The sequence below is a fragment of the Leopardus geoffroyi genome, chromosome B4 (assembly GCF_018350155.1).
Source record: "Leopardus geoffroyi isolate Oge1 chromosome B4, O.geoffroyi_Oge1_pat1.0, whole genome shotgun sequence".
Taxonomy (NCBI): Eukaryota; Metazoa; Chordata; class Mammalia; order Carnivora; family Felidae; genus Leopardus; species Leopardus geoffroyi.
The window spans coordinates 72,666,690-72,692,574 of NC_059341.1; the positions used below are offsets into that span (position 1 = coordinate 72,666,690).

A 25,885-nucleotide genomic window follows, 5' to 3' on the forward strand; every position below is an offset into this window, starting at 1 on the left:
CTAAGTCAATTACTTCTTAATAAAACCAGAAAAAAACTACACTACAAAAACTCTTAAAATATAAGCTTTCTCAATTTTCTTTTAACTTAAAGAAGTAGGCATTGTGGATTGAATTGTGTCCCCCCAAAAGATAGGCTGCAATCCTAACCCCCACCCCATACCTATTAATGTGAGCTTATTTGGAAATAAGATCTTGCAGATGTAATCAAGTCATGAGGTCATACTGGATTAGAGTGGATATGATCATACTGATCAAATGACTGGTTTCATTATAAAAAAAGAGAAAAATTGGGACAAAGAGAAGAGACAGACACAGAGCAGAAGGCATGTAATGATGGAAGCAGAGACTGGAGGGATACAGCTAATTGCAAGCCAACAAATGCCAAAGATTGCAAGCAAACACCAGAAACTAGGAGGACACACAGAAGGCTGTTCCCCCAGAGACTTCAGAGGGAGCACGGCCCTACTAACACCTTCATTTCAGATTCATAGCCTCTAGAACTAATAAATAGAATGAATTTATTTTCCTTAAGCCACCCAGTTTGTGTACTTTGTAATGGTGGCCCTACAAAACTTATAGGTTGATTCATTCATTCAGGAATAATTACTGAATCTGCTATGTGCTGGGCACCACACTGAGTGCTGGGAAACCATGTGAGCAAGTGCAACAAACTCCCAGTTCTTGGGCACATAGGCTCTTGCAAAGAAGATAAACATGAAACAGACAAAATAGATGATCACTTAAGAAATTCAATCTCAAACCCAAAGTACCTCTCTCAAGTCATTCTCTAGCACAATAGTTCATTTAATTTGCTTTATAATCGTCATCACTGTATGAAACTATTGTGTTTGTTTTGCCCTGTGATTGTTATCAGTCTCCCCTCATTCCATCCTCAGCTTTTAGAAGAGTTGTGACATTAGAGGCACCCATTAATTGTTGAATTAATTAGTTAATTAATTAATTTTAAAAGCTACAGCATAAGAGAGTGTTTATTAAGGAGAGGTGACCTTTTCTAAAAGGTCAAAACAAGCTTCCCTGTGGAAATGATATTTGGGTGGAATAATAAATAGGAATTAACTGCTCACTGGGGACTAACGAGAGTCAATTTGAAGAATAGAAAAGAGTGTTTCAAGCAAAGCAAACAGCATTTTTGAAGGCTTGCAGGCAGGAAAGAATATAGCATATTTTAGAAATTCATAGCTCAAGGTGGCTAGGGCCCCAAGCGTGAAAGGAACTTGATGTATCAAGTTGAGTTTGATGAAGCAGGTGGTGGCCAGATCACATAGGACATGGAAACCAGATCCAGCATTTTGACCTTAGCCTAGTAGACAATGGGGAACTTTTGCCGGGCTTTCAGAAGGAGAGTGAATGAGTATATTTGCCTTTTAAAATTTCCTCTCTGGATCCTGGCTACATATTGGAAGCAGACAAGAGTGGGCATAAAGGATGAGGGAGGGGCTATTGGAGCAGTATGGATGAGAGATAGGGTAGCTCAGAGAAGGAAACTGGCCATGAAGGAATAGACAGATTCAAAGGTTGTACAGTGGTTTAAACAAACAAACAAACAAACAAACACAGGAGATTATGATGAATTAGATGTGAAGTAGTGAAGGATGAGGGTAAGTTTTCTGGTTCACGCTCCTGGGTGAATGGTATATCATTTTTTCTGATAAGGAATTAGAAGAGAATCGGGTAGCAGGGGGATGAGTAGAAGAGTCTAGTTGTGACCATGCTGAGTTGAGTTTCTAATGATGCACTGAGACACAGATGCTGAGCAGGCAGGGTCACAGATGAGTCTGGATCTTGGCCGAGAGGCCTGGGCCAGTGACATCAGTGTAAGGAATCCTAGACCTAGAGATGGTACCTAGTGAAAGTATTTAGAGAAAAAAGAAAAAGGTCTTGGATTATGTCTTGAAAAAATAGAGTACTTGGATATAGCCTTGATTTCTTTGCAATCTAGAGAGGTTTTTTTTTTTCTTTTCCTAAACTTGACCTTTTCATTGTCTAGTTTGTTCTAAAACAATTAAAAGCATACAGCAAAACATCAACTCTTCTGGATCTTATTATAAACACTGAAATCCTACGTGTCACTTAATGGAAATTATAAAATTTAGTTTGCTTCAGATGCAACTACCAATGATAAATGTATAGCTTTTAAGCCACTTGGCATTTATTTTGCACGTTTGTCAACTCCAAGTCAGTTTTGGATAAATATTCCTCATACAAGATATCAACTCAGCTTGCAATAGTCAAACTTCCTATATAAATACCTTCACACAAACCCAAACCCAAGAAAATTTAATGTCACCAGATTCAATCCTCATTGCCTTCTCAAGTTTGAACTCCTCTTTTATTTTCTGATATGCCTTTGGATTATTGAGCACTTCAGGACTAGAAGAAAGGTAAGAAACACAGAAATGCTTACTACTATGACTATGTCATAAAACCAGCTTCGGGTCACAGGAGTGTCAAAATATATACAGGAGGCAATTACATGTGCAGAGTTTTCTTTCCAGAAACTGCTTTGAAAGGGGCAATATTAGGGAATGTTCATGGAACCTAGTTTCCAATTAATTCACAAACATTGCAAATTTTAAGATGATTTCTTATTATTTATAAAAGCTTATTTCTAACTGACCCATCTTTGAAGAGTCTTGCATCTTAAAATTTACTTATTCTGTTCTCTTCCATCATTCTTGATTCATAGTTATAACAGAAACACCCTTTCCTCTACTCTCCTTACTATTTACATAATTCACTTATCAGTGTTGATCACACAGAATCATAGGAACTTTGGAACTATAAGCCTCTTTAGAAGTTATTTGGTTCAATTTTATTTTCACAGTTGAGGAAACAGAGGCTTCAAAAGCATTAACTAACATCCCTAAAAACACACCCAAACTATAACAAAATACAAAATTGGTTTTACTATTTTTTGGTTCAAACCAGTACACTATCATTTATATGCGATAATTTATCTTTTCATATTTTGGCAGGAAAAACTGCACCAAGCTGGACAACGTCTATCATTATGCACAAGATTTACCCCACTAAAGGTAAGTTTTAATAGTAGACATAAATCAACTTTCCAATTATCTTTCAAAAGTTACTGACACCCTCTATTGTATAATAAAACTCTTATGAAAGTATAGCAATGCACTTTAAGCTTTCCTCTCTCTGTTGCAGTATGAGGTCATATCTAGAATGTCCCTTCATCCCATTATAAAATAAAATCTGCATTTCCATGATGAGACTATCTGTACTGTACCTCAATTCATCATATGAAGGGGAATCTTAAAGGGAAATCATATTAGCTGTTACCTCCCTATCATAAAAATAGGGATTTGACTCTCACTGTTCCAGAAATCTCACTAAATGAAAAGAGAGTGTATAAATGCTGAATTTTCTTAAAAAAAATAGATTACAAATATATTTTTTATCTCCTCTTGGAGTTTGTCCTATTTGCTTCTCGTTCCTCTAAGTGACCTTTGGAAATATTACATTCCTCAATTCATGAGCAGGGGAAGGCATTCATTTCTGCTTTAATGAAGTAATTTTAGAAATGAGTTTCAGAAACAGTAATAGGGTATCACTGAGGACACAAGGGAGGGAAAGACATTCTTTAGCTAAGTATGACTCAACATGCACAATCTCAGGATATAACAGGAGAATTAGGCATATATTTAAGACTTCCACAAATGTTCTCATAGCAAATTAAACAAAATCCAAATGTCTGGGTTTTAGAAAACCCACCACCATCTTGACATGCCTACTTCCAGCCTCACCTCAGACCACTTCCTCGCTCACTACCTGTCCCTTGATAATAATAACTTACATTTTTGACTGAAAGACCTTTCTTTTGTTTTTTTCTAATGCCTGGAATATTCTTTCCTTTGATCTTCATAAAACAGAGTGGGCTTCCCTGGCCATCCTGTCTATATACACATTATAATTTACCTCTGGTCTCTCCCATTATCCTGCAGAGCATGTATACTATCCAAAACTATTGTTATTTTACAAGTTTATTATATCCATCTTTCTCCCCTAGATTGTAAACTACATGAGGAAAGGGACTTTAATCCTAATTTACTCCTTGGTCCCCAGGCACACAGATCAGTATCCAGCATGTACCTGATGCCAAATTAATAGGTATTAAATGAGGGTGAAGTTGATGTTGCTCTAATACTTTATATACCTTTTATTCACTCAACTACATTTATTGGCTGCTCTGTGGAAGATAACTTGTTAGTCATTACCTAACAGGAAAAGTTAAAAATTGAATTCTTCAAATTCCTGAGATCAGGAGGAAACTCAAATCCTGAAGTTATAAACTTTAGTATTGAACTTGAATGTACAGATCATCTAGTGCAGGCTCTTTGTCCTACATAGGAAGGAAGGGACAGAGATAATAGTGTCTTACCCAAAATAACATGTTTTCACTGCGTTTCTAGAAAAGAAGTTGCTAAGTCAGATCCTCAATGGAATACTTATAGCACTCACATATGAAGTTTGCTTCCCAGCAATGAAGCAAAATTCACTACTATAATTATAAACATTATTGCTATGATTACTACCACTTCCACTCTACCCCTCGGTGGATGTGACATAGCACTTTGTTTCCTAAATATAGGAAATACGGTCCCTATAACACATACCAAATCCTTTAAATGCCAAACAGTTAGATCAATTCAGTCACTCAAATACACAAATTCTATCAACTGTCAACTGACAGACTATCGCCTGCTCAAACAAGCTGACAATAAAAAACAAGGACTACAGCCCCAAAGGGTTGAATCATCAGTACCACAAAAGATACAATCACATACTGAGGCCAACACACAAAATTGATTCTTTAATTTGGTGTGTAAGTTAAGGTTTGTGTTAACTCACATAGTACCCGTAACAGACGGGTCAGTAAATATTGAGCTGAGTTTGTTACAAGTACGAATTAGCCGTCAAATGGTGGCTGGACAGATGGATGAATGACTGACTGAAGGAAAGAATGATTCAGTTCAGGAAAGCTTCTATCAGCAAGTGTGTGCTGCTTCGCTCTGGGTTTCTCTGTGTGCCTTGCACAGAGCTAGGTACAGCCCAGCTGAAAAACGGCATCATTCAGGGAATCGAAGAGTCTTTAGGGTTAGGGGCAACTTAGAATAAGCCTTAAAATTTTTATTTCTCTCTGAAGACTTGACTTTACCACAGTCATCTCACCCGAATGTGGAAAATCTCTCCTAGTAAATGACACAAAAAGCCCTTAGGTTACAATTTTAGCTTATGGAGTATAACAAAAACCTCATTTCTTTTAAGATATAACAATATTTTAGTAGAGAAACATTTCATCTTTTGACTAAGTCTGTTGGGAAGCAATGAATTTGGTGGGTTTTAAGTATATCTAAAATTAATACAGTCAGGATCATCCCAGCAGAGCCTCGGTTAGCTTGTACTTTGCACACTGACAAAGTGAGGCACCAGAGAGTTAAGGGTGAGAGGAAGGAAGAAAAAGAGCTTCCTTATACCTGGCTGTTCGCCTCTTATCACTATCTTCTAAATGTCTGGAAGTCCCTTCACGTGCTCTGCTTGCTGGCTGTATCATGGTAACTCAACAAATCCCTTTTGCAAAAGCCCTCACCATGTGTCTCCTAAATAGCACAGTTAGAAATCCTGAACTATTCTTTACACATTAAGAACATAATATTGCATATTAAACTGGTAGACTTCACCAGAAGCCACATGACATGGCAGTTACACACACTATAATATGTTAGTGGTTAAAAGTTACATACACCATGTAAGTTGTTAAAACGGTTAACAGGCTATGGAGTCACGGAAACTTGCACTCAGATCCTAGCCACACTTGCCAGCCACCTGACCCTTGGAATATTATCTAATATCTCCCAAGCCTCAGTGTCTTCATCTGTGAAAGCAAAACAATAGTACCTGTTCCACAACATCATTGTGTGAATCACATACATGCTTGACATGCCTGACACATAGTGGACCTTCAAGAAAAGTGATGAGTAATAGTGGTAGTAATGGGAGTATAAATGGCTTAAATATTTCAAGCACCAACTAAAGCAAGGACATACCGAATACATATTTAGCAATTTTAAAGTTAACCGTGGCTTTTCCATCTACTCACCACTACATGATCCAAATGGGAGTAAAGGGACAAAAGAGAATCACAACCTGTTTTCTCTTCTAGGGAAGTTTTCTAATTAGCACATTAACTAATTTACTCCTTACAAATGTGCAAGTTGTAAACACAGACTGTTGTCTCAGACACTGACAACTCAAGTGATTTTATGAATGTAAATGCATTACAAACTCATTGCAATTAGACATAACTAAAGATTGCCCACCATAATTTATTTCTCTTCATGTTGAACTTTTTATTTAATGAATTTATGATTCTAACAAGGAGATTATGTTAGAGCATTAACCAAAATCTGTAGCATTTTGGGTCAGTATGTAATTTTCATTGAAGGGACCTAATATGATCAAAAAGAATCTCAAAAATAATTCACTCCCCCAAATATTTTAAATACAAGTCTTCTGAACATATTAGTAGTAATAATCTTTTTGTTTCAGATTTAGTAGATCATTAGAAAGTAATAGTGAATTTTTTTTTTCCTGGATAGATCTGATTGAAACTGTGTTTTGCACAAAACAGGGCTCAGAATCATTATACACTGATTCTACTGCAAATTCATTTGCAAATTTGGGTAAGTCTTTAAAGCAAAACTAAAAAATATTTATAACAAACCTGAGGATGTGATTAAACCCCAAAATTATTTAGTGAAAAAAATTAGTCCTGTATATAAGATGTTTTTCCACATGAGGATAAACAATAAGAAAATACCCAAGTTAATTAAAAACTCACTCATTTCAAACTCTCAAACTACAAGTAGTACTAAAGAATATTAAAATTTTACTCATAATGCTTTTACAATAGTTCATAATTCATATTTGAGCTAGACTGTGCTTAACAATTTTTTTTCAAAAAATTTTTTAGTATTTATTTATTTTAGGGAAAGACAGAGCATGAGCAAGGGAGGGGCAGACACAGAATCAGAAGCAGGCTCCAGGCTCTGAGTTGTCAGCACAGAGCCCAACGTGGGACTGGAACCCATGAACCACAAGATCATAACCTGAGCTAATGTCAGACGCTCAACCAACTGAGCCACCCAGGCACCCCCAATTTTTCTTTTTCTTTCTTTTTTTTCTTAATTTTTTAAAATCTTTATTTATTTTTGAGAGAGAGAGAGTGAATGGAGGAAGGGAAAGGAGAGGGAGACACAGAATCAGAAGCAAGCTCCAGGCTCTGAGCTATCGCACAGAGCCTGATGTGGGGCCTGAACCCACGAACCGCGAGATCATGACCTAAGTTGAAGTCAGAAGCCCAACCAACTGAGCTACCCAGGCACCCCTTCTTTTTCTTGACAAACAATTGTTTAAAGAAAAACTAGTGCAAAAAAATGTCTATTTTATCTCATTGCTGGTAACTTTTCATTGTGTACTAATCCCTGTTATTGGCTATTCTATGGCTATTCCTATGAACCTCTCTAAAATCAGATAGTAAATCTGGCTTATGAAGTGACAATCTTACATTTTTTTTTCTTATATGTCACTTTTATATATAAAGAAATAAGGGGGACATGGGAGATACTTTAAAAGATAAAACCCTGAGCTGCTAAACTTCAAATAACTGGAAGAACTACAGCGCCATCTTGTGGAAGAAAATATCTAATTAGTGAAATGGCTTTGATTCTATCAGAAAAGAAATGTGATTGAATTCTTGGCCACCAATCCTAGTTTCTTTTAACGATACATTATTTTAGAACCTTTGGTCTGGAATTTCTGTCAAACAGCAATTATTATCCAGAGGACTAACCCATATAATACAGAAACCAGATGAAGTATGTCTATGTTATGGATAAATAAAAATACAAAGTTAACATCTTTATTAGAGGCTGTCCTAATAAAGAAGGACCCTGTAAAGAGGGTGAGGGGTAAAAGAGGACGAAAGCTGGAGGTATTGGTTTTTCTATCCTTCTTTCCAAAATTAGAGGATTAAGGAAACCCTTAACGTGATTCTAGCTCAGTTTCTGAAAAACTTACTAAGGAAGGATTTTCTTTAATATCCATAATCATAAAGCAAAAATGCCAAGGAGGCAGAAACGGAAATAAGGTTGTTTGGGTGAGGTCGGAGCACCACGTATCTTTCTTTCTTCTTAGTTCAATTAACCAAAATGTACTGAGAGCCTACAATGTGCCAAGCACTTGCTGGGCACAGGATAGTCCCTCCCGAAAGACACGTAATGACTAGTGAAGTGTACAGGTCATTTCAAGGTGGAGAAAATGCTCGGGAAGGCCAGTCTGGGAGATCATGCTATCTGCAGGACATTGAACGTAACTCTGAGGGGCAAGAGAGGAGAGAAAAGATATTTCATTCATTCTCTCAAATCAGTGGGTAGAACCAAATGGGGAACCCTGGGGGAACCCTGCCCTCTAACATACCTTTTCAAAGTACTTTTCAGACTACTGTGTATTCCATACAAACCAAAGAAAAGCATAGAGTACAGAATTTCCCTTCTGTGGAGTTAAACACTCTCTCCTTCTGTGCTCCCATAATACTTTGCTCATAACCTAATGTGGAATTTAACTCCTTATGAATAATTATTAATAATTATTTACCTGCCTGCTACTCCTACGGCTGCAAACTTTGAAAATCAAGACTATCTCATTCATCCTTTTATACTTAACACCAACCACAGTGCATATTGAGCATTCAACCATGTTTGTTGAATGGAATTAGTCATGTTTCACAAGAGTATTTGTTTGGCCACAGTAATAAACTCCTGAGTAAAAATAACGCAGGTATTCCTCAAGACATCCAGACTAGCACTATAAGTAGTGATTCCCATTTATTTCTAAGGTTGTCAACTACCAAGTTCTTGTTTTGGGGCTTTCATCCCTGAATCAATCTTTAAAACTCCCAGTGGATAAAAGAAAATTTGTCTCTATATTTATGTCTATACTTTTAATTTGGGGGGGGGGGGACTTAGGTATGATTTTTTTTTTCTAAGATTGTCTTTCTTCAAGCAAATAAAAATCTAAACTGGTACTTAACCTGACCTAGAAGTAAAAAGAATAAAGCAAGAAAATTAACATTATCCAAAATGACTTAGATCTCCCAGTGTGGTGTTTTTAGTCTGGCTTCTCTCCCTCTCACTCCTGTCCACTCTCCATTCTCAGCTCCCACTCACCTCCCTGCCTGGACTTTATTTTTTATCTAAAATATTAACACCTGATTACTGGAGAGTTAGCAGCAGCCCAGAGGAAGAATTTGTTATAAATCATTAACAAAAAAATTTTGGAATCCAATTCCTGTGTTACTAGACAAACCTTTGTTTCTCTTTTATCTGGCCACATTTTAGGCACTCACCTCAAGATATTCACACAGTGTGCTTGACTCCAAAAAAAAAAAAATAGACATCACTTGTAAACAACAAATGGACATAAAGATCCCTACAGACACCACTGTCAAACAAGAAACTGAACATGTCCTACACTTGCTGTGTATTTGAGTGCTAAAATGGGGAAGGCTATCAGTATGGTTGCACCATATATATGCAGATCAAGTACCTAATTCTCAAAAACTCTAGTTTTAAGTGAGGGCTAACAGTTTTATAAGCTACTTTGCAAAGAAGAAATGCTTCAGTAGTCATTAGAGGAAAAATCTTGATGTGAAATAACAATTCTTTTAGCTCTCTACAGGGTCAAGGATTTAAGCATTACATTTTATGTGTGATACTGCAAATCTCTCATTTGAAATGCCATTCAGACTTGCATTCTTAAAACACAAAGTGCTAAGCACAAAGCTCATATTACAATCTATTTCTTAACTCTTACTTTTAATTAAACAAGATAGTTACACAAAAGGTCCAGGCATAGTATCTGGTACTTAATTGTTTCCTTCTCTTTTCCCTTTGGAGGTAAGAGGACTGGGAGCATGTCTCATTTGTTTATTTGTTTGTATGTTTGTTTGTTTATTCTGAGAGAGAGAGAGAGAGAGAGCACATGCAAGCAGGGGAGGGGCAGAGAGAGAGGAAGAGAGAGAATCCCAGGCAGGTCCCATGCTATCAGTGCAGAGCCCAAGGCAGCACTGGATCTCACCTACTGTGAGATCATGACCTGAGCCAAAGCCAAGAGTCGGAAACTTAAGTGACTGAGCCACCCAGGAGCCCCCCTCTCATGTCTTTATTTTTTTTTTTGAAGTTTATTTATTTATTTTGAGAGACAGAGTGATCAGGGAGGGGCAGAGAGAGGGCAGAGAGAGAGAGAGAGAGAGAGAGAATCTCAAGCAGGCTCTGCACTGTCAGCACAGAGTCCAATGTAGGGCTCAAACCCACGAACTATGAGATCATGATCTGAGCTGAAACCAAGAGTTGGACACTTAACCAACTGAGACACTCAGGTGCCCCTCCCCTCTCATTTCTTTAGAAAAATTTTAAAACCTCTCTGAATCTCAGTTTCTGTCTGTGAAGGATAATAACACCACCTCATCTAGTCATTGGAAGGAATGAAAAATGTAACTTGTAAGGGGCTAATTGGTTTTTTTTTTTTATCTTTATTTATTTTTGAGAGAGAGACAGCATGTGAGCAGGAAAAGAGCAGAGAGAGAGGGAGACACAGAATCCGAAGCAGGCTCGAGGCTCTGAACTGTCAGCACAGAGTCTGACGTGGGGCTCAAACTCATGAACTGTGAGATCATGACCTACCAAAGTCGGACACTTAACCAAATGAGTCACCCAGGCACCCTTATTATTACAAATTTTTTAAATGTGAGTTTTTTCAGTGTCAGCCTTGGGAATTTAATAATAAAATTGCATTATCAATCTATACTCTTTGTTCTTCTTTAAAAATCAGTTTCCAAGGAGAAAACCCAATTGTACCAATACAAAAACCCGAGGAGTGGCTGACTGAAAAATCTGAGATCTTGTTGTTGAAAAAGACAAAAATAGGTCCTTTAGTAGCTCTGAGGTAGTAAAGTTGAAAATGCCAAGGAAAGTTGTATTTTTGTGGTTGCTATTTTATTACCCTTTCCAGCAATTTTCCACTTGAATGCCCTTTAAACTTGTAATTTAGGCACACTTTACTCTTTATTGTATTTCAATCTGGGAGGCAAATAACTTAATCAACTTAATCGAAGACCAGGAACCACCAAGATTCTGGTTGGAGTTCCAGTATTGATTTAGCTCTTAATTTTCCATTAATTAAATTAGGACAATAACCAGACAACTTTCAGGACTGTGTTGGCAAGAATTTTTCTGTTTCAGTTTTGATTCCCCCACCCCTTTCCACTGCCAGTGTTCAGAAAACATTTATTACAGTAAAATTGCTTCCATTAAACAATCTGATATTAAGTAAAATTCAGTATAAAAATCATTATAAATGGCTTTCCTCTTTCATACAAACTACGCTTTTTCACTTCTTTTCAACACAGTTCTTGCCTTGTATGAAACCCATGAAGTCAATTTCTCCTGGTTTTGGTCACTCCAATCACTTCCATAAGCTTGAGAGAGCCTAAGACTGAGCTCTGGAGCACTCCATCATTTTCAAAAACATTTAAAGGTAGAAAAGAGAATCCAGTCAAGGAGATTGACAAGAAAGATAGATGATAACTCAAAATAGTACAGTGTCCTGAAACCAAGTGAAACAAAAATTCAAGAAGACAGAAGTGACCAATTATGTTAAACACTGGTGCTGAGCAAAGGATGATGAGGACAAAGAACAGATCATGAGACTTGACAGATAGATGCTAGTGTTGGCTCATATAGGTGTGGTTTTGGTGAAATAGTGAAATAAAAACTTGGTTCAAATTGTCATGAAGATTGGAGCCTCAGCTCAATGTCCATGGAGACATTGAGGTTTGCATCAGTAAGTTGATAGCTACCAGGGGCATAGAAGGAAGGGAGATTTCTTTTCTCCCTTTTTTAATGTATTTTTTAAGTTTATTTATTTATTTTGAGAGACAGAGAGTGCATATGCACAGAGGGAGAGGCAGAGAGGGAGAGAGAGAATCCCAAGCAGGCTCCGAGTTGCCATTGCAGAGCCTGACATGGGGTTCAATCTCATGAACCAAGGTCAGATCATGACCTGAGCTAAAATCAAAAGTTGGACACTTAACTGACTGAGCCACCCAGGTGCCCCTCTTTTTTATTTTTTTATTTTTTCATTAAAAAAATTTTTTTTAACATTTATTTATTATTGAGAGACAGAGAGACACAGAGCGTGAGCAAGGGAGGGGTAGAGAGAGGGGGAGATACAGAATCTGAAGCAGGCTCCAGGCTCTGAGCTGTCAACACAGAGCCCGACACGGGGCTCGAACTCACAAACTGTGAGATCATGACCTGAGCCAAAGTCAGTCGCTTAACCAACTGAGCCAACCAGGTGCCCCACCCCTCTTTTGTTTATGATTGTTCATTAATATTATAGCACCAATGGCAGAGAACAAAGGAGACATGTAATCATGCAAGACAAGAAAGAGATAATTATAGCAGTAAAGTTCTTAAGAAAGTAGAAAGAGATGGAGTCCAGTGCCCAAGTAAAGACTTGTCCTAAAATAGGAAAAGGGACACTTTCATTGAAGCAGAAGGCTACAGAGGTGGGTAGACTGGGTGGTGGAAAAATAATGTTATTTTCTGATTGTTTTCTCAGTGAGATAAGAAGCAAAATCATCCACTGAGAGTGAGGAGCAGAAGCGAGGAGGTGGAAATTTGAGAAGCAAGAAGAGGAGGTGAAATAGTAATCCCTGAGAGAGAAAATAAATCAATAAGGAAATGGGAACTGTGGTCGACTGGATTGCAAAGACCGCACTGAGGCCCACTTGAGACAAACAGTCATAAACTTTAAAAGAGATCAATCAGAATAGTTAGGTGTTTTCCTCCAGCGATCAAACTACAAGCTTGGGAAACATTTACTGACTGTTTATTATGTGCCAAGCACTGTTGTAAGCATTTTACTCCTATTAATACCTTTGAATTGGGGTGCCTCAGTGGCTCAGTGGGTTAAGCATCCGACTCTTGGTTTTGGCTCAAGTCATGATCTCACGGTTTCATGGGTTCAAGCCCTACGTCTGACTCCTCCTCACTGACGGTGCAGAGCCTGCTTCGGATTCTGTGTCTCTTTCTCTCTCTGCCCCTCCCCCACTCACACTGTCTCTGTCTTCTCAAAATAAATAAATAAACTTAAAAAAAAATTTTTTAATACCTTTGAGTCAACAACAACCCCATGAGACAGGTGCAGATGAGGAAACAGGCACAAAGCTGTTAGGAAACTTATCCAAGATCACAGAGCTAGTAAATTCCGAACCCAGGATTCAAAAGAGTGTAGGTCCAGAAGCCACACCATTAACCACTAAACTATACTACCCCTTTGCAAATTGTTGGGATTAACCAATATTGGATTTGTCATTGAGTAAGACAGAGGGTAGGCAAGAAGGATGTTTGCAAGTAATTGAACAATGGAATCTAATCTGAACAAGTAGGAAGTAAAGACAGGAACTAGAAAGTGGTGGACATTAAAAATGGTGTCATTAGGGGCACCTGGCTGGCTCTGTCGGTAGAGCATATGACTCTTGATCTCAGGGTTGTGAGTTTGAGCCCCATGTTGGGAGTAGAGCTTCCTTTAAAAATAATAAAAATGGTGTCATGAATGGATTGGAAGCCTCGGTGTGATTGAAGAATTGCCATGGAGGTAATGAGCTGAAAAGAAGGGAATGGTGGCTGGTGAGGGGGTGTCAGGAACTGAGATTTTAAGGATTGTAGAGTTACTCATAAGTACAAAGTCTAAGGTTTGACCATAAGAATTGGAAGTTAAAGTTGGAAGGAAGGATAAGTGAAAATTTAAAGAAAAAAGTTCAAGGAACTAAAAACCAGGGAGTGGTTGGATTTTCTACATGAACCAGGGGTGGTTACGGGAAAAAGAATGTGAGTCGGGTGTCACGGTCTCCACCAAATGAGAAAGATTGGCTAGGAGAGCGGGAGATTCCTACAGGATGGAAGGACACATACAGTCAGACAGCCTTGCTCCAAACAGGGGTTACAAACTCATCCCAGTTGGCCCAGAACTCTCCCAGTTTTAGTACTGAAAATCCTACATCCTGGCCCTCCTTGAGCTGGGGATTCTGAGGAGGAAGGATGGGATATTTCTTGGAAGAAGCATAAAAATATATTACCTGCTCCATCTCCAGGCCCTGTGTGATGTGGATATTATGCATTTTAAATTATAAAACTGTCATGTGGTGGTGACTACTACTATATTCAGCTCCTTGTCTCAGAATGTGAGATGTGAGCTTTGCTCACATTATCTGATTTATTTAAGACAAAGGTTTCCAACACATTTTCCTCCCATTTTGTCTGACTTGTTCCCTTAAGGATAGCGATCATGTTTCAGATTTCATTAAACCTAATATGCTCTAAAAGCTATAGCTAATTCTCTATGATCAATAAGTTTTGTTAAGTGCCTGAATGGGCTCAATGGAAAATATCGCTCAATCAAGAAAGTCATATTCCACAAATGGGCTGGAGCACTCAGGGAAGGATTAGTATTGCAGTACCGCCCGACTTTCATGTGTCTGCAGTGAGAAATATCTCTGCCAGAGAAGCATCTGAACCCCCGCCCCCACAACTCCACTATTTCAAAGACTTCTGGACTAACATGCAAAGAATCATAATATTTCACAGAGAGAAGAAACTTTGAAGATACTTTAGAAGTTATTAAAGTCACGGCAGCCATGTTCTTTGACAGAACCCTTGTGTGAATTCTCCACTCAGACTGTGCACTAAATGTAGTTTCTGTGTATTTCCAGTTTCACGTGACAGCAAATGCTTTATGATATTTTCCAGTTTGTTTTAGGACTGCACATTTATGGCATATCAAGTGACTTCAAAATAGCACATGAATAGGAAAAGGCTGAAAGAATACACCAAAGGCTAACTGAAAGATAATCCAAAAGCTGCAATGAGACCACCAGGCTGGTGTGAGCAGTCTTCCAGGTCTTTCCTACTTTTAACCATATATATTCTTCTCCTTGCTTTCATCACTAAATTTCTCGAAAGCAAAATCTATATTTATTCAACTCTACTTCACTCCTTGGCTTGCAATCTGACTCTGGCCTCTGCTCCCTTAGAAGGTCACCAATGACTACATTGGTAGTCATTTCTGAGAAAATCCCAGTTTCCTATATTTGTATTATTTTGAGCAAATACAGAATGAATTGTGTAAATATGAGCCGATGGTTACACATTTGTTAGTCTCACACAAGTTTACAAATCAGAAAAGAATCCTTGGATAGACCACATATCCTAATTTTGGGTTTAAACTTCCACCTCTCCCATTCACGACCCGTCTCTCCTTGAAATTTCAGCAGCATTTAAATCATTTGCTGTCTCTTTTTCCTGAAATTATTTTACCCCTGTCCTATTTTTAAAAATATTTATTCTCTTATTTACCTATTATTTTCTTTCTTTCCTTTTACCTCCAAAATTAGTTCATTATATTCTATATAATTCTTGAACTTGTAGCAACATTTTTACGTTCCTTTTAAATTCTTTAGAATTCTTTTAAAATTCTCTTTCCCTGAATTTTTTTTTTTCCTGAATGTTCCTTCTTTGGTTTTCCTAATGGCTTCTTTCCTTCCTCTGGTCTCCAAAGACAGGTAATCCCCCAAGAACCAACACTTGGACCTCTCCCTGCTTTCTACAGAGTTGATCTTAATTTAGCCATACTGGCTACTCCTGTGATTTCAACTGCTATCTCTAAACAGAATGAAGCCCAAACCAAACATTTTAAGAATTCTTTCCTGCAGTTCCAGCCCATTGCTGAAAATCTCCACCAGGATCTCCCACAGTTCCTCATATTCCATCCACTCATCTTCCTAACCCAAACCAGTTCTTCTGATTTCTCTAACTCTGTTAAAGCAGCCATCAACCTCATGGTCACCCAAACTTAAAATCTCCATTTCTAATCCATCCTAGTCAATCAAAAAGTGTAACTTACTCTATCTCCACCCCAGGTCTAACAATCATTATTTCTTATTCACCTCTACAATTATAAGAGCTTCTTAATTGCCTCTCTGCCTTGGTTTTTACATCTTCCAGTCCATCTAGAGTATTATTTTCAAATTGATCTTCTGAAACCCAGTGTTATAGCCTTCTTTATTCAGAAACCTTTAACAGACTCCAACTGCATGGCTAAACAAAGTCAAACCCCCTAACTCAGAACCCAAGGCCCTTGCAGGCTGTATGTAATTTCTCTGATACTTGTCTTACAACAGAATCACACCTATTAGATTCTAAAATCAGAGACAAGAAAATCATGAATAATCGAAATTACCCTGGAAAAGTCCTTCGACAGGCACTCCACTGGAGACCACGAGTTAGTTCAGCGCAGCCAGTTTTTCCTCCAGCATTGGAACAGATTCCTGTTTCTTTGGTTGAGCACCAGATGAAGTAGTTGGCTTGCTTTTAGGGTCCATTTTACATGAAAAATGCATATATGCATGTCTTTAAAAATTAGAATCACATTCAACTCAGTGATATGCTCACATCTGAGAGGCACCCAGAACAGAGACTACCTGAGGGAACCACAGATTCACATGCTTCCCGTCATGCTCATTCGAGGCAATCACTGAAAGGAATGATGGGCAGTATTGCCAGCACTATTTAAAGTGTAATTTTTCTCTCTCTTTTATGGTAGTTTGTTTTGTTAAGATGATGGAATTTCACTGTTACGTCTTTTTAAAAAGTTATTTAGATTCTTGCCTTTACTTCTCCCCTGAACTTTGAAGACAGGAATCATGTCATATTCCTATTTGCATCTGTACAGCGCTTAACACTGTACTGAGTCATTCTGTAAATATTTTCTCAGCAAATCAAATTTGCTTTGATTTGTTTATAATAGTTAAATGAATAACAGGGTAGTTTTTAACAGGATATCCCTAGTGAAAATGTCATTGTCTATTTTATTAAGAATTTATATCTTTTGCCATGAAGACTTAGTGACAGTCTTTTCTATTGCAATTACTTAAAAGCGGCAGCTTTATTTTTTTTCTAAATAAATTAGCCTATGCTATACACACTAATAAAACAATATCAGCAAAATCCAGTGGAGGCAGTAAAATAGACATATGCTTGTTATCTATATATGATAACCAAAATACACATGTCAAAGTATATGTAAATATATACTCATATTTGTATTCCAAAATAATAAGAATAACCTGTTGCTATTTTAAATTAATAACAAGGAAATAAGTACTATGTCATCATGATTATATTAAAATCATGAAAAAAAATTGATAACATCCCGGCATTAGCCTATGCAAAGTTTGCCAATGTTATTTAAATATACTCTCTAAATATAACTAAAAACTTCCCAGAAAATCATAATCATACTACCCCATGTAACCTAAGATTATTACTACAGCTATTTAAATATTTACCTTGGGGAAGTATAAGATATCCAGAGCTGCTTCTGGGAATCAATTTAAATAAGTCACCCTGTGCATTTCGGGGGACATACAAAAATAAATTTTGGACTCGCTGTCACATCTTCTAGATACCTGTATTTGATTCTTCCTGAAATTTAGTGATAGAATCTACCCTGTAGCCTCCGAGAGTGCACACTCGGCAGGTTTGAGAAGTCATCTTGAGTTGGGGCAGAGCTAGTGAACATGTCCCAGAAGCACTAAAGGGAAGCTAAGAGGGTGACTCTAGGTGTGTCACACGTCCTTGCTTCCCTGGGCAACATCTGCAGGGCTTTGAGAGTGTTCCTGGGAACATTGATGCCCGAGGGAGTGTTGGAGCCTCCTAGTGACCACTAGAGGGCTCAGGGGGATCGTTACTGCAGGCTGCCCTCTAGGGGCAGTGGAAGGAAACGGCCCAGCTGTGTGATGAAGTTTACATTCTAAACACCAACCAGCACCGGACCCAGAGGCTAAAAGAGACCCCCAATGAATGTGGGGGTGGGCCCCAAGTATTTGGAGCTAGATAAAGACGCTTTGGGGTCACTGATGCCCGGCGTGCTTCGTAGAGAAGGACCTTCCTACCTAGACATTTATAGTTTTTCACACATGTCCAAAGATGTTGCCCCTCAAGGAGAAAAGTTGTAGGTCAGAATTAGGAAAGAATAGAATATATACAGGCTTTGGGACCAGACAACTATGGATTCACATACCAGCTCCATTTTTTACTAGCTTGATATGGTAAGTGAGTAATATATTTAGTCTCTCTAAACCTCAGTTTTCTTACCTGGAAAATGTAACATGTTTAGCATACACAGTGCTTCAAAACTAGGACAAGGTCAGTAAAGGGAAGGTGTCCTTGTTTTTTTGTTATTTTTTCCTTAACCTAATACAGTTGGAATCTCTGACACTCTGGGTGGTATCATTCAGGTCTGTCCCCAGCTACCTTTAATATAATCTGGCAACTCTGTCAACATCTATCAAGACTCCAGACTAATAAGAACCAGACCTGGTAAAATATGAGATGCCCCAGGAAAGGCTACTGCTCCTAAAACTGCTGTCTTTTGTACTTTCGATATAGATTTTTAATTGTTCTCATGAACATCAGATGGTAGCCTATCTATTTAACCTCCCATCAGCTATGGCTGATATGTCTAAATGGAACTTTCATCTGCATGTCTGGTAGTTTTTTGTTCCCAAGGGGCCAGAATCAGGAAATGTAGTGGGAGGGGCCAACCTACCTAACTAACCTCTGCCAGGCTCCTTGCCTCCTATCGATCCATGTACCTAGGCTCCACCTGTTAAACATCCCAATATCAGGCACAGATGGTTCCCTGTTTAATGATTCTAATCCCACCTCATCTTGCCACCCCAAAGTTTGCCCCGATCCATCTGTTTTTGCATTAGCCCCTTGGATACTTACTTCAGCCTGGATTTAAACTGTTCCACCCTTTGCTTAGATTTTAAGCTTAGGCCTCTTTAGAATCAATTTTCCCCAGCCCTCATCCCACAAATATCCCACCTGTCTCAGATTATTCCTTCTCCCTAACAGCTCTCAAAAGACAAGATAGTTAAGGCTGAATTATTTTTATAAGAGGACATGAGGGCTAGAGTTACTGCCTGAAGACACTGAACCAGCACTAAGAATCTTCATAGAGAATATGGCCATAGAAATAGGATCAATTGATTCCATTAGTTAGTTTCTGTTAGTTAATATTCCCTATTAAGGAAAAATCCAGAAACGCCACAGAAATGACTATTCATCCTCTAGTGAAGAGTGTAGTTAATGCACAATAACTACATATTAGTTATTAACTATGGTGGCTTTTATCTAATCTATTTATGGCAGAGCATCTGCTTGGAGTTTTGCATGTGGGTTTTTCCTTTCTTCTTCTTTTTTTTTTTATTCCTGTAATAATGGTGGGTTTCCACTGATCCATCTGTTTTTCTCCTCTGGGACCGCTAATGACCAGGAGCATATAATTCCAGGATACTAAGATGGGAGGTGAATGGTGCAGGAATTAATTAGTGGCCTAAGAATTGCAAGGGCTAATAAATAATAAATAGTCCACCCAGATATTACACTGGAGTTTAGACCTTGTTGGACCCAAATGTGACATAACAGATGGACGCCAACATTCATCTCAAAGTATTGTAGAGTACCTCTCATTTCTGCTATGGTCTCAGTTTAGCTGTCTACCTTTTATGTTCTTATTGATTTTCAAATTAATGAATTCTTTGAGGAGAAAAATTTAATATATTTAGATGTTTGTCAATATTGCTGTGAAAAATGTTCAAATGCTCTACTGGTGCATTCCGTCCTATAAAAACAAGCACTGTCTCTTTCCATATGTGAAAGAGAGAATTTGCCACGCCAGTCAATTACAAAAACTAACCTTTGAATATTTTGAATTAGACATCAATTCCAGAAAAGGCAACAACAGATTTTCCCCCCATATCTACATTACAAAACTGCAACTCTGAAAAATCTTTTTTTAGGAGTTTACTGTTTTCTAGAGTTCATGTCATCAAGTTTTGACATAAAGTATTTCAGGCACCCAATTTAAAAAACAAACAGCTATTAAATGTCCAAAATGTCTATAGCTATAGATGTTTTAATAATAGAATAATGTTAATGTGCTTCTCTCTACCTCCTTCTCAAAAAATAGGCCGTTCAAGGTGTGTTTATTCATTCTTACAAATATATTTCCCCACTCTGTCAAAAAGAGAAGCATAATTCAGTTGAAGTGCATCAGAACTGTGTTTCCTTATACCATATTATGTGACAAGCTGTAAATAAAATGGACTCTTTATGAATACATTATGCATGGGATATGTTCCCAGGGTGGCGTATAAAGAGTATTTTAATGACATACATTTTTCTAGGTAACCAAAAGCAAGTTGCTATTCAACAACCCATGGACTGAATATAAAGCAATTTTAAAGTGTCCTAACACGAACTCCGTAGTCCTGGCACCTGAAATATTGATATGTCAACACAGTAAGCTTCATCTAGAAAATCATTCCTCTAGGAAATTATATTGACCACATGAACTTTTTAAAAATACTTTAAGTATTTAATGCAGTATGAACAGAATTTCTATTTTAATGTTAAATTTCTTTAAATGGTATCTATCACTGCATACCTTTAGATAAAAATAAGCATATACAATTATTATTTTATTAGGTTGTATGAAAATTGGGAAACAAAACAGAACCCCAATTTTTATAACATATCAGGGAAAATAACAAACCAAAAACCATGCATGATGTGAAAGTACTCACAATATACTTTATCAAAAAGCTGGATATACGGGGCGCCTGGGTGGCTTGGTTGGTTAAGCGCCCGACTTCGGCTCAGGTCATGATCTCACGGTCCGTGAATCCAAGCCCCGCGTCGGGCTCTGGGCTGACCGCTCAGAGCCTGGAGCCTGTTTCAGATTCTGTGTCTCCCTCTCTCTGACCCTTCCCTGTTCATGTTCTGTCTCTCTCTGTCTCAAAAATAAATAAACGTTAAAAAAAATTTTTTTTTGAAAAGCTGGATATAAACTTTATATTAGGAATAATCTTGATTGCACAAAAAGAAAAATATATATTCTTAGAAAAACGTGGAAGAAATCCAGTAAAATGCTAACAGTAGATATCTCTTTGGGGATGCATGTTCTGTCTTTGTGCATTTCTCTTTTTTTTTTTTCTATTTCCTATAATAAATATTAATTTTATTTTCAGAAATAATAATATTCCTTTATTCAGCAAATCTTTGTTGAGCACCTAATAGACCTAATAGTAGGCTGAGCACCTATACCAGGCACTGCTCTAGGCACTGGGCGTACAGCAAGAAACAAAACTAAGTAAGTCTCTGCCCTCATAGAGAATATATTCTTCAAGCAGTAGGGGGAGGGGGTGGGGGAGGGAGCAGACAATTAGCAAATCATTGTGCAAATAAATAGAACATTAGGTGGTGATGGTTGCTATGGAGTGGGGAAAGGCGAGTTAAGGAGCTGGGGAAATATTGTATAGGAAATGGGGAAGTGTAGGGGCACCTGGGTGGTTCAGTGGGTTGAGCGTCGGGCTAGGTCATGATCTCGCGGTCTGTGAGTGTGAGCCCCGAGTAGGGCTCTGCACGGACAGCTCAGAGCCGGAGCCTGCTACGGATTCTGTGTCTCCCTCTCTCTCTGCCCCTCCCCCTGCTCAAAAATAAATAAACATTAAAAAAAATTTTTTTTTTAAAGGAAATGAGGAAGTGTGATTTGATTGAGGGTGGTCAGGGAAGGGATTACTGAGGAGTCAACAGGTAGAAAGGGTGAGACATGCAGCAAGGAGAAGAGTGAATCTCACAGGTATCTGGGGGAAGGGTGATCTAGGCAGAAGAAATGGCAAGTGGAGGCCCCTGATCCAGAAGTGTGCTTGGCATGCTTAAGAAAGGGTGAGGCTGGAGCTCTGGGTGAGGTGGAGAGTGGTAGATGATGAGCTCAGAGAGGCTCACAATCAGGGCTAAAGACTTTGTCATAAGGAGACCACTGGAGGGCTTTAAGGAGAGGAGTGCCAGGGCCTGACTTGCGTTTGAAAGGCCACACCCTGGCTGTGTGCATAATAGACTGTGGGAATCCAGGGAGAGGTGAGGGTGGTTTAGAGGAGAACAGCATTGGCAGGATGGTGAGAAGTGTTCAAATACCAGAGTGCACTCTAAGGGGGAAATGAGAGAGGGATTTGGGCTTTGTTTATAATAAAGTTAAATTGTATTTTGCATGTGTGATAGTTAATTTTGTGTGTCAGCTTGACTGTGTTAAGGGATGCTCAGATAGCCTGTAAACATTGTTTCTGAGTGTTTGGAAGGGTGTGTCCAGAGGAGATTAGCATTTGAATCAGTAGAATTGAGTAAAGTAGACTATTTCACCAATGCCAATGGGCATCATTCAATCCTTTCAGGGCCTGGATAGAACAAAAAGATGGAAAAAAGGTGAATCTGCTCTCTGTGGGACCTGACATCCATCTTCTCCAGTCCTTGGCCATCAGTGCTCCTGGCTCTTGGGCCCCTGGACTACGCTGAATTACACCATTGGCTTTCCTGGTTCTACAGCTTGTACACAGCAGATAATAAGACTTCTCAGCCCCATAATGCATGAGTCAATTCCTATTATAATTCACTTACATCTATCTATCTAGCTAGCTAGCTAGCTAGCTAGCTAGCTGTCTAGCTATCCATTTTTTCTATTGGTTATTTTTCACTAGGGAACCCTAATACAGCACATTTCCTTTTATGAAAGGTCTGATGTTTAATAACTAAATGTCTCCATTTTTGTATGTCTTAGTGGTCTTAGTTTTCGCAACTTTCTGCAAAAATATATTGGGTTTTTATTTTAGCAGAGAAAGAATTAATAAAGTTTACCTTAATTATGCAAAAGAAAACTGCCAGATACAGTTAATTTTTCATACTATCTATATTCTTGCTAGTTCTTGAGGAATTAGCGTCATGCATCCAGTGAATACAATAGACACATTTTTCTAAAATAGAATAGAATAATCTTTTAAACATTCCAGACTTCTAAAATCATTTTTAAAAGAATTTTTTTTAATGTTTATTTATTTTTGAGAGAGAGAGAGAACAAGTGAGTGAGGGAGGGACAGAGAGAGAGGGAGACACAGAAACCAAAGCAGGCTTTAGACACTGAGCTGTCAGCACAGAGCCTGATACGGGACTGGAACTCAGGAACTGCAAGATCATGACCTGAGCTCAAGTCGGATGCTTAACCAACTGAGCCACCCAGATGCCCCAAACATTCCAGTCTTCTAAAGTGGGACAATGGACTTACTGCATTTCTAAATAAAGTACCATGCCTGTTTTCAGATGGCTAGTTTGAGAGGATCACCACATGCTGACCCTAAGGAATAGGTTTTAGAGTGACTAAAATCACTAGTTTTTCAAAAGATACTGATTCCAGAAATTATCAAGGGGAAAAAAGCCTTGAGGTTTTTTTTTTTAATTTTTTAATGTTTATTTATTTTTGAGAGAGAGAGAGCACAAGTGGGGGAGGGCAGAGAGAGAGGGAGACACAAAATCTGAAGCAGGCTCCAGCCTCTGAGCTGTCAGCACAGAACCCAACACAGAGTTCAAACCCACAAACTGCGAGATCATGACCTGAGCTGAAGTCAGACGCTTAACTGACTGAGCCACCCGGGTGCCCCAAAAAGCCTTGAGTTTGGGTTCCTGCTCACCCTTACCAACCTGGTGACCTTGAGGCAGTTACTTAGGCTTTTTGAACCTCAGTTTTCTCTATTGTGAAATATAACTGTGTATACTGGTGTCTAAATGAATTCCTAAAGTCTCCTGAATATCAGAGTCTGTGCTTCTCTTTAACTCCACTTTCCACTCCAGCCAAGTTTTCTCCTTATAGTGTCCCAAATGTGACAGCTCCTGATTACCATGCCTAGGTGACTTCTGCAGCAGAAAATACAAATAGGAGGCAGCTTTTGAAAGTAAATGTTACCTTCATTTCTAGGTCTCCTTGGTGCTGCTAACTTTTGGCCACACCTTCACAGTTAATCCAGTTATTGAATTGTTGTCTTCACTATTAACTACATTTATTCAATTTCTTCTTTGCCAGTTACATTTTATTAGGTACTTTCATAAACTTATGTTATTTAATTTTAACAGACACTTTAGGTGACAAATGTTAATTTACAGAGGTAGGCAGAACAGTGGCCCTCCAAAGATGACCATGTTCTAATTCCTAGGCTCCTTGATTCTGTTATTTTACATACAGATGTGATTAAGGTTACTGACCTTGAGATGGGAAGATCATCCTGGATATTCCAGTGAGCCCAATCCAATTTTCTCTTAAAAGAGAAGACTCTTCCTTGCAGTTGTCAGAAAACCAGAGGCTTTCTAACCTCTAAGAAGGGTGGGATCTGCCGTTGCTGGCTTTGAAGATAGAAAAAGGGATCTACAAGCCAAGAAATGCAGATGACCCCCAGAAGTTGGAAGAGGTAAAGAAATGGTTTCTACCCCGGAACCTCCAGAAGGGAACACAGTCCTGCTGACCTCTTGACATTAGCCCAGTGAGACTCCTGTCTGACTTCAAATCTCTAGAACAATAAGGTAACAAATTTGTGTTGTTTTAAGCTACTGTTTTTGTGGTCATTTGTTACAACTGCAATAAGAAATTAATAAACATCCCTTTTCATATTATTTTAAAACCATTCTCCAATAAGTTCTTCTGTTCCAACTTTTGTTTCAGCTTCATCTTCTGGGTCCCATCTCCCTTCACTTTATCATCTGCCTTTGTTGTCCCAGATCTGGCCACCCACCTTTCTTCTAATGGTCTGCCGCACATATTTAAAGCATAGACTATCACCTCTTTTATGTTGATACCAAAGTGCCAAATCTTTTATCTATCCTTCCTTTGGTGGCATATGTGTAAATATTAAGTTTACAGAAAAAAATGTCATCACAGACTTTGGACAAAAAGATAAATACATAGAACCTTAAATATGTGCCCATAATGAGTTGAAATCTGATAGATTTGTAGAAGCCTTAACTAAGACTTAATAGATTAGTTCTACCAGATTTCATGCAATACACTCCCCAAGTTGGGGCTCTGGGCCCAAGATTTGATGTCTATCTTTTCCACCTGGATCTAGGAGATAAGTCAGGTTGGCATTTCACTATGAGAAACCCATAATGGAAAGACCATTCTAGTCTCAGGCCTAATACCAGATTCCCTCACTCCAGATTCACCTGAAAACCCTGTACTTAGGAAATTATTGACTTGTAATGAAGCCTTGATTCTCCCAGTACACGAATAAAAGAGATTGGATATTCTATCTGGCCTGGAAAGCATCATCCTGGATTATAATTATACGTATATATGTCTGTCCTTTAAATAGAACTGTGAGCTCCCTAAGTACCTCGTTCAGTGCTGTGTCCTCAGCACCCAACACAAGCCATATCACTGTGAGCAGACTTTCGATAAATCTTGAATAAATAATTAATTAAATAAATAAGAGGGCAAATGAGGGAGTAAGTCAAGTCAGCTTGCTCTCTTTGTACCTTCCCTAGCAATGCCTTTCTTCTAGGTGTGAGTACTCATTTCCTTTTTCTACCTCCCAACTCCCCGCCCCTCCCCAGCCCCACCATCCTGGACCTTGGTACTGTTATGCTATCCTCCTTATAGTCCCACCTGCCTCCAGCTCAGCTCAGTCCTATACTTTCTTACCCGAGGGGAATAAGAGATATGATGCTTGATTTTGAACTGACTCTTACCAGATGGCTTCAATTCTCTGGACCAGTCAAATGTTTACAGATAATTCTTTTACTTCAGGGTGCTTTCAAAGGTTTATCAGAAGCTTCTCTGCTG

At 38.4% G+C, this 25,885-nt stretch overlaps 1 long non-coding RNA gene across 1 annotated transcript in view; it reads left to right on the forward strand.

Moving 5' to 3' along the window:
- LOC123589944 overlaps positions 1–13,045 on the forward strand; it is a 51,494-nt gene extending 38,449 nt beyond the window's left edge. Inside the window, exons 2-3 of the long non-coding RNA XR_006708523.1 lie at positions 2,998–3,057; positions 12,722–13,045. This is a non-coding gene — a long non-coding RNA (uncharacterized LOC123589944). The remainder of the gene's footprint in view (positions 1–2,997; positions 3,058–12,721) is intronic.
- Positions 13,046–25,885: the final 12,840 nt, after the last annotated feature.